The following is an 8,943-nucleotide window of genomic DNA, read 5'->3' on the forward strand; positions in this document are numbered from 1 at the left end:
AGTATCTTGCTTGTCTATGTTAATTGTAGATAGATGGCCCGTGCTGTTGTTCCGTTGAATTTTAATGCGTTCCTTGAGAAAGCAAAGTTGAAAGATGATGGTAGCAATTACACGGACTGGGTCCGTAACTTGAGGATTATCCTCATTGCTGCACAGAAGAATTACGTCCTGGAAGCACCGCTGGGTACCAGGCCTGCTGCAAGAGCAACACCAGAAGTTATAAACGTCTGGCAGAGCAAAGCTGATGACTACTCAATAGTTCAGTGTGCCATGCTTTACGGCTTAGAACCGGGTCTTCAACGATGTTTTGAACGTCATGGAGCATATGAGATGTTCCAGGAGTTGAAGTTAATATTTCAAGCAAATGCCCGGATTGAGAGATATGAAGTCTCCAATAAGTTCTACAGCTGCAAGATGGAAGAGAATAGTTCTGTCAGTGAGCATATACTCAAAATGTCTGGGTATAACAATCACTTGATTCAACTGGGAGTTAATCTTCCGGATGATAGCGTCATTGACAGAATTCTTCAATCACTGCCACCAAGCTACAAGAGCTTCGTGATGAACTATAACATGCAAGGGATGAATAAGACAATTCCCGAGCTCTTCGCAATGCTAAAGGCAGCGGAGGTAGAAATCAAAAAGGAGCATCAAGTGTTGATGGTCAATAAGACCACTAGTTTCAAGAAAAAGGGCAAAGGGAAGAAGAAGTGGAACTTCAAGAAGAACAGCAAGCAAGTTGCTGTTCAGGAGAAGAAACCCAAGTCTGGACCTAAGCCTGAAACTGAGTGCTTCTACTACAAGCAGACTGGTCACTGGAAGCGGAACTGCCCCAAGTATTTGGCGGATAAGAAGGATGGCAAGGTTAACAAAGGTATATGTGATATACATGTTATTGATGTGTACCTTACTAATGCTCGCAGTAGCACCTGGGTATTTGATACTGGTTCTGTTGCTAATATTTGCAACTCGAAACAGGGGCTACGGATTAAGCGAAGATTGGCTAAGGACGAGGTGACGATGCGCGTGGGAAATGGTTCCAAAGTCGATGTGATCGCGGTCGACACGCTACCTCTACATCTACCTTCGGGATTAGTTTTAGACCTAAATAATTGTTATTTGGTGCCAGCGTTAAGCATGAACATTATATCTGGATCTTGTTTAATGCGAGACGGTTATTCATTTAAATCAGAGAATAATGGTTGTTCTATTTATATGAATAATATCTTTTATGGTCATGCACCCTTGAAGAGTGGTCTATTTTGTTGAATCTCGATAGTAGTGATAAACATATTCATAATATTGAAGCCAAAAGATGCAGAGTTGATAATGATAGTGCAACTTATTTGTGGCACTGCCGTTTAGGGAATATCGGTGTAAAGCGCATGAAGAAACTCCATAATGATGGACTTTTGGAATCACTTGATTATGAATCACTTGGTACTTGCGAACCGTGCCTCATGGGCAAGATGACTAAAACACCGTTCTCCGGAACTATGGAGAGAGCAATAGATTTATTGGAAATCATACATACAGATGTATGTGGTCCGATGAATATTGAGGCTCGTGGCGGATATCGTTATTTTCTCACCTTCACAGATGATTTGAGAAGATATGGGTATATCTACTTAATGAAACATAAGTCTGAAACATTTGAAAAGTTCAAAGAATTTCAAAGTGAAGTTGAAAATCATCGTAACAAGAAAATAAAATTTCTACGATCTGATCGTGGAGGAGAATATTTGAGTTATGAGTTTGGTCTTCATTTGAAACAATGCGGAATAGTTTCGCAACTAACGCCACCCGGAACACCACAACGTAATGGTGTGTCTGAACGTCGTAATCGTACTTTATTAGATATGGTGCAATCTATGATGTCTCTTACTGATTTACCGCTATCATTTTGGGGTTATGCTTTAGAGACGGCTGCATTCACTCTAAATAGGGCACCATCAAAATCCGTTGAAATGACACCTTATGAACTATGGTTTGGCAAGAAACCAAAGTTGTCATATCTTAAAGTTTGGGGTTGTGATGCTTATGTGAAGAAACTTCAACCTGATAAGCTCGAACCTAAATTGGAGAAATGTGTCTTCATAGGATACCCAAAGGAGACTGTTGGGTACACCTTCTATCACAGATCCGAAGGCAAGACATTCGTTGCTAAGAATGGATCCTTTCTAGAGAAGGAGTTTCTCTCGAAAGAAGTGAGTGGGAGGAAAGTAGAACTTGATGAGGTAACTGTACCTGCTCCCTTATTGGAAAGTAGATCATCAGAGAAATCAGTTTCTACGACACCTACACCAATTAGTGAGGAAGTTAATGATAATGATCATGAAACTTCAGATCAAGTTATTACTGAACCTCGTAGGTCAACCAGATTAAGATCCGCACCAGAGTGGTACGGTAATCCTGTTCTGGAGGTTATGTTACTAGACCATGACGAACCTATGAACTATGAAGAAGCGATGGTGAGCCCAGATTCCGCAAAATGGCTTGAGGCCATGAAATCCGAGATGGGATCCATGTATGAGAACAAAGTATGGACTTTGGTTGACTTGCCCGATGGTCGGCAAGCCATTGAAAATAAATGGATCTTCAAGAAGAAGACTGACGCTGACGGTAATGTTACTGTCTATAAAGCTCGACTTGTTGCGAAAGGTTTTCGACAAGTTCAAGGGATTGACTACGATGAGACCTTCTCACCCGTAGCGATGCTTAAGTCTGTCCAAATCATGTTAGCAATTGCCGCATTTTATGATTATGAAATTTGGCAAATGGATGTCAAAACTGCATTCCTGAATGGATTTCTGGAAGAAGAGTTGTATATGATGCAACCGGAAGGTTTTGTCGATCCAAAGGGAGCTAACAAAGTGTGCAAGCTCCAGCGATCCATTTATGGACTGGTGCAAGCCTCTCGGATTTGGAATAAACGCTTTGATAGTGTGATCAAAGCATTTGGTTTTATACAGACTATTGGAGAAGCCTGTATTTACAAGAAATTGAGTGGGAGCTCAGTAGCATTTCTGATATTATATGTGGATGACATATTGCTGATTGGAAATGATATAGAATTTCTGGATAGCATAAAGGGATACTTGAATAAGATTTTTTCAATGAAAGACCTCAGTGAAGCTGCATATATATTGGGCATCAAGATCTATAGAGATAGATCAAGACGCTTAATTGGACTTTCACAAAGCACATACCATGACAAAGTTTTGAAGAAGTTCAAAATGGATCAAGCAAAGAAAGGGTTCTTGCCTGTACTACAAGGTGTGAGATTGAGTAAGACTCAATGCCCGACCACTGCAGAAGATAGAGAGAAGATGAAAGATGTTCCCTATGCTTCAGCCATAGGCTCTATCATGTATGCAATGCTGTGTACCAGACCTGATGTCTGCCTTGCTATAAGTTTAGCAGGGAGGTACCAAAGTAATCCAGGAGTGGATCACTGGACAGCGGTCAAGAACACCCTGAAATACCTGAAAATGACTAAGGATATGTTTCTCGTTTATGGAGGTGACAAAGAGCTCATCGTAAATGGTTACGTTGATGCAAGCTTTGACACTGATCCGGACGATTCTAAATCGCAAACCGGATACGTATTTACATTGAACGGTGGAGCTGTCAGTTGGTGCAGTTCTAAGAAAAGTGTCGTGGCGGGATCTACGTGTGAAGCGCAGTACATAGCTGCTTCGGAAGCAGCAAATGAAGGAGTCTGGATGAAGGAGTTCATATCCGATCTAGGTGTCATACCTAGTGCATCGGGACCAATGAAAATCTTTTGTGACAATACTGGTGCAATTGCCTTAGCAAAGGAATCCAGATTTCACAAGAGAACCAAGCACATCAAAAGACGCTTCAATTCCATCCGGGATTTAGTCCAGGTGGGAGACATAGAAATTTGCAAGATACATACGGATCTGAATGTTGCAGACCCGTTGACTAAGCCTCTTCCACGAGCAAAAATTGATCAGCACCAAGACTCCATGGGTGTAAGAATCATTACTGTGTAATCTAGATTATTGACTCTAGTGCAAGTGGGACACTGAAGGAAATATGCCCTAGAGGCAATAATAAAGTTATTATTTATTTCCTTATATCATGATAAATGTTTATTATTCATGCTAGAATTGTATTAACCGGAAACATAATACATGTGTGAATACATAGACAAACAGAGTGTCACTAGTATGCCTCTACTTGCTAGCTCGTTGATCAAAGATGGTTATGTTTCCTAGCCATAGACATGAGTTGTCATTTGATTAACGGGATCACATCATTAGGAGAATGATGTGATTGACTTGACCCATTCCGTTAGCTTAGCACTCGATCGTTTAGTATGTTGCTATTGCTTTCTTCATGACTTATACATGTTCCTATGACTATGAGATTATGCAACTCCCGTTTACCGGAGGAACACTTTGTGTGCTACCAAACGTCACAACGTAACTGGGTGATTATAAAGGTGCTCTACAGGTGTCTCCGAAGGTACTTGTTGGGTTGGCGTATTTCGAGATTAGGATTTGTCACTCCGATTGTCGGAGAGGTATCTCTGGGCCCACTCAGTAATACACATCACTATAAGCCTTGCAAGCATTGTGACTAATGAGTTAGTTGCGGGATGATGTATTACGGAACGAGTAAAGAGACTTGCCGGTAACGAGATTGAACTAGGTATCGAGATACCGACGATCGAATCTCGGGCAAGTAACATACCGATGACAAAGGGAACAACGTATGTTGTTATGCGGTCTGACCGATAAAGATCTTCGTAGAATATGTGGGAACCAATATGAGCATCCAGGTTCCGCTATTGGTTATTGACCGGAGAGGTGTCTCGGTCATGTCTACATAGTTCTCGAACCCGTAGGGTCCGCACGCTTAACGTTACGATGACAGTTATATTATGAGTTTATATGTTTTGATGTACCGAAGGTTGTTCAGAGTCCCGGATGTGATCACGGACATGACGAGGAGTCTCGAAATGGTCGAGACATAAAGATTGATATATTGGAAGCCTATGTTTGGACATCGGAAGTGTTCCGGGTGAAATCGGGATTTTTCCGGAGTACCGGGAGGTTACCGGAACCCCCCGGTAACTTAATGGGCCTTATTGGGCCTAGGTGGAAGAGAGGAGAGGAGGCCAGGGCAGGGCCGCGCGCCCCTCCCCCCCAGTCCGAATAGGACAAGGAGAGGGGGGCGGCGCCCCCCCTTCCTTCCTCCCCTCCACCTTTTCCCCCTTCCTCTCCTAGTCCAACATGGAAAGGGGGGAGTCCTACTCCTGGTAGGAGTAGGACTCCTCCTGGCGCGCCTCTCCTCCCTTGGCCGGCGGCCTCCCCCTTGCACCTTTATATACGGGGGCAGGGGGGCACCTCTACACACAATTGATCAACGATCGTTTAGCCGTGTGCGGTGCCCCCCTCCACCATATTACACCTCGATAATATCGTAGCAGTGCTTAGGCGAAACCCTGCGTCGGTAGAACATCATCATCGTCACCACGCCGTCGTGCTGACGAAACTCTCCCTCAACACTCGGCTGGATCGGAGTTCGAGGGACGTCATCGAGCTGAACGTGTGCTGAACTCGGAGGTGCCGTGCGTTCGGTACTTGATCGGTCGGATCGTGAAGACGTACGACTACATCAACCGCGTTGTGTTAATGCTTCCGCTATCGGTCTACGAGGGTATGTGGACAACACTCTCCCCTCTCGTTGCTATGCATCACCATGATCTTGCGTGTGCGTAGGATTTTTTTTGAAATTACTACGTTCCCCAACAACTTGACATTAGAAAAGCTCTAGCAAACGAACTACACGATCTTGTGCTATGCTTAGGATTGGGTCTTGTCCATCACATCATTCTCCTAATGATGTGATCCCGTTATCAATGACATCCAATGTCCATGGTCAGGAAACCATAACCATCTATTGATCAACGAGCTAGTCAACTAGAGGCTTACTAGGGACATGTTGTGGTCTATGTATTCACACATGTATTACGGTTTCCAGTTAATACAATTATAGCATGAACAACAGACAATTATCATGAACAAGGAAATACAATAATAACCATTTTATTATTGCCTCTAGGGCATATTTCCAACACGGGCGTGGCGCGGGTGTGGAGCAGTCGCGACGCAGGCGCGGGACGTGGTCGGGGCGCGGCCCGGCGGCGAGCGAGGCGGGCGGGCAGGGCGCGCGGCGCGGTGCGCGCCGGCCGGCATACCGCAACGGGGAATGGGCAGGTGCGGGGCGGGGCGGAGGCCGGGTAGGTGCGGGGCGGAGTGGGGGAGCTCGGTAGGTCGCGGCTGGGCGGCGACAGCGAGCGGGCGAGGGTGAGCAGGCACGGGCGAGCTTGGCAGTGCATCGGCGGAGCGAGAGTGCGAGCTCGCAGGCGGGTGAGACGCGCGGCCGAGACGGACATTTTGGGGTTGGTTGGTGCGTTGGGCGCCTCCAACTATACCCGGACGTGCATGTCCATTTTGCCACCCATTGCCACCCCAAACGGACAAAACGGACGTCTGTTTGGGGTCGTGCAGTGGAGTTGGCCTTAGTAGGTGGCAACTCCTAAAGTTTTCAAATCATGACAACTGTAGTAAACCGGACCATACATGGCAACTGCCTAGTGTTAGTAGGTGGCAACCCCTAAAGTTTTCAAATCTTGCCAACTATAGTAAACCAAACCATACATGGCAGCAGCTGCAGTTGTCCAAAAATGGCATCTGACACTTGACCTAAGATGGCAACTGTAGTTGAGGAACCATGGCAACTGTAGTTCAGCGACATGGCATCTGCAGTTAAACGAACATGAAAGAGGGTCCGGACCATGGCAACTGCGGGGCGCGTGGTGACTGTCACGCGGGACATGCGGGACCATAAGGTTGGAGGCCTGACGTACGGGCATGTAGGCGTTGTCTATTTTGCCCACACGTAGGTGTGTAAGAGGGACCGCGAGGAAAAAAAGAGGCGTGTGGGCATTACTTGTTTTACCCACACGTAAGCGTGTGGGCTGATCCTCTTAGACACCACATAAAATATGTGGGCAGACCCCTTAACGCCCACACGTGTGGACGTTATCGGCGTCCTTTTCTTTTGATGGATCAAGTCACCTAGATGAGACTTATCTAATTCTAGTTTAGATTGAGAGCTAACCGTATCCTAATAATAATTTTATTTGAGACGCATGAATTGATGATGTGGCATAGGCGCATGGATAAGAAAAATAGGTAGTAGTGGGTTTTCTTAGTGAAACTTCCTGCTTTAATTAAATCAGGTAGCGGTACACTCCAAGGCTATCACTGAGTTAGCAAACTCTGGTGATACCCAGATCCAAGTCTTACCAAGCTTATTTAAGCAGCCTTCCCTAGCGAAAGAGTGTGTAGCCTTATTCATCGACCGACGCACCTACTTAACCCTAAACTCCTCAAAACCATGAAGGAGTTCTTCACCTGCTCCACGAATTTGCTTATAAATCTTCTGTACCTTCGCTAATCTTCTGCGCCACCAACTGAGGATCAAATTTGAGAATGGTTTTTTGGATCCCTATCTCCCCAGCTAGCTGCAAAGCTCGTTTGTGCCGCCTGCTCAGATCTAGTTGTGTACAGGAAGGAGAACCCTCCTCCACTATCCCAAACTATGTGCATATTAGTATGATTTTTTTAAGCCAAACTTTGTCAATTTTGACCAACTTTACATAAAAAATCTGAACATTCGGAATACCAAATCAACATCATTGGATTCACGATGAAATATATTTTCATATAATATATGATTGGCATTGTAAATATAGGTAAATTTCTCTATAAACTTGGTGAACGTTTGTGAAGCTTGACTTTTACAAAAACCAATGCACGCTATATTATGGCACAGGGGAGAACAGAGGACTAGTGTTAATTATTTGGGATAAATTATTTTTGCATTTTAGGAGGGTTGCCCTCACTAGATCCGCCCTACTTAGTTGTTGGTAAAACATGTTGAGTCCGGGGAGTCTCCCTTTGCCTAGAAGGCTAGAAATAACACCACTTTGACTAGAAATAACAGAGAAACATGCATACCACTTATATGTACTCCGTTCGTGCAAGATTACCAAATGGCGTAGGAAGCACGTGAGTTTCTCTTAGACTGGCTGATTAGGAAGCGCCTTAGCCTAGAGGGCTGAAGAGATTACGGCGTTTTTGTAGAAAGAGAGCTTATGACATTAATTGTTGTGTTTTATAGGGGTAAGTGCACCGCATGTGATGTAGTGAATGTTGCCAGACTCATTAACCCCGCACCATTAGATTTAACCATTCTTGCTCTCCGTGTACTAGCCCGCGGACCTTTTAAACGCAGATGTATGTAGTAGTTAGTAACATTTTAGTTAATGCCATGTGAAACAAACTCTAGTCATGACAGGACTTGCCACATTTAATGTTAGCCAACGCGTGCCCGCGCAAACACAGAACTTGAGTGGTTGCTGGCTTGGTCCTGTATCCTATGGGAAATCCACTAAATATACATAATGGGCAATGAATGATTGGTAGTAATTTAGCTGATCGACTCAGGGGTGGATGAAGGGAAGTGGCAAAAAATGTAAAAAATATATAATAATTATTACAATTCAAAAAACCTGCATCATGAATATTTGTACAAGTCGTACAGGCCAACAAGGAGTAGCACCCGTACCAGGAAAGGCAAAGGAGAGAAGTTAAGCTAAACTCCCTCATTAAGACAAAGTCCTTCATTCAAGCTAGAATACTAAGCCATGCATGCGAACTGAACTATCTAGCCATGCAAGGATGGCTTATATAATACTTCAAGGCATGCATTAGTGCTCTCAAGTCTTGAAATAAAATATCATGGCAAACAAGAGGACAAGAATATAAAACTACGATGGGGACAAGGTCTTCATTTTGGACATATCTTCGGTTTGGACAAAATCCTCTATCGGGACGAGGT

This window comes from Aegilops tauschii, chromosome 5 (genome assembly GCF_002575655.3).
Source record: "Aegilops tauschii subsp. strangulata cultivar AL8/78 chromosome 5, Aet v6.0, whole genome shotgun sequence".
Taxonomy (NCBI): domain Eukaryota; kingdom Viridiplantae; phylum Streptophyta; class Magnoliopsida; order Poales; family Poaceae; genus Aegilops; species Aegilops tauschii.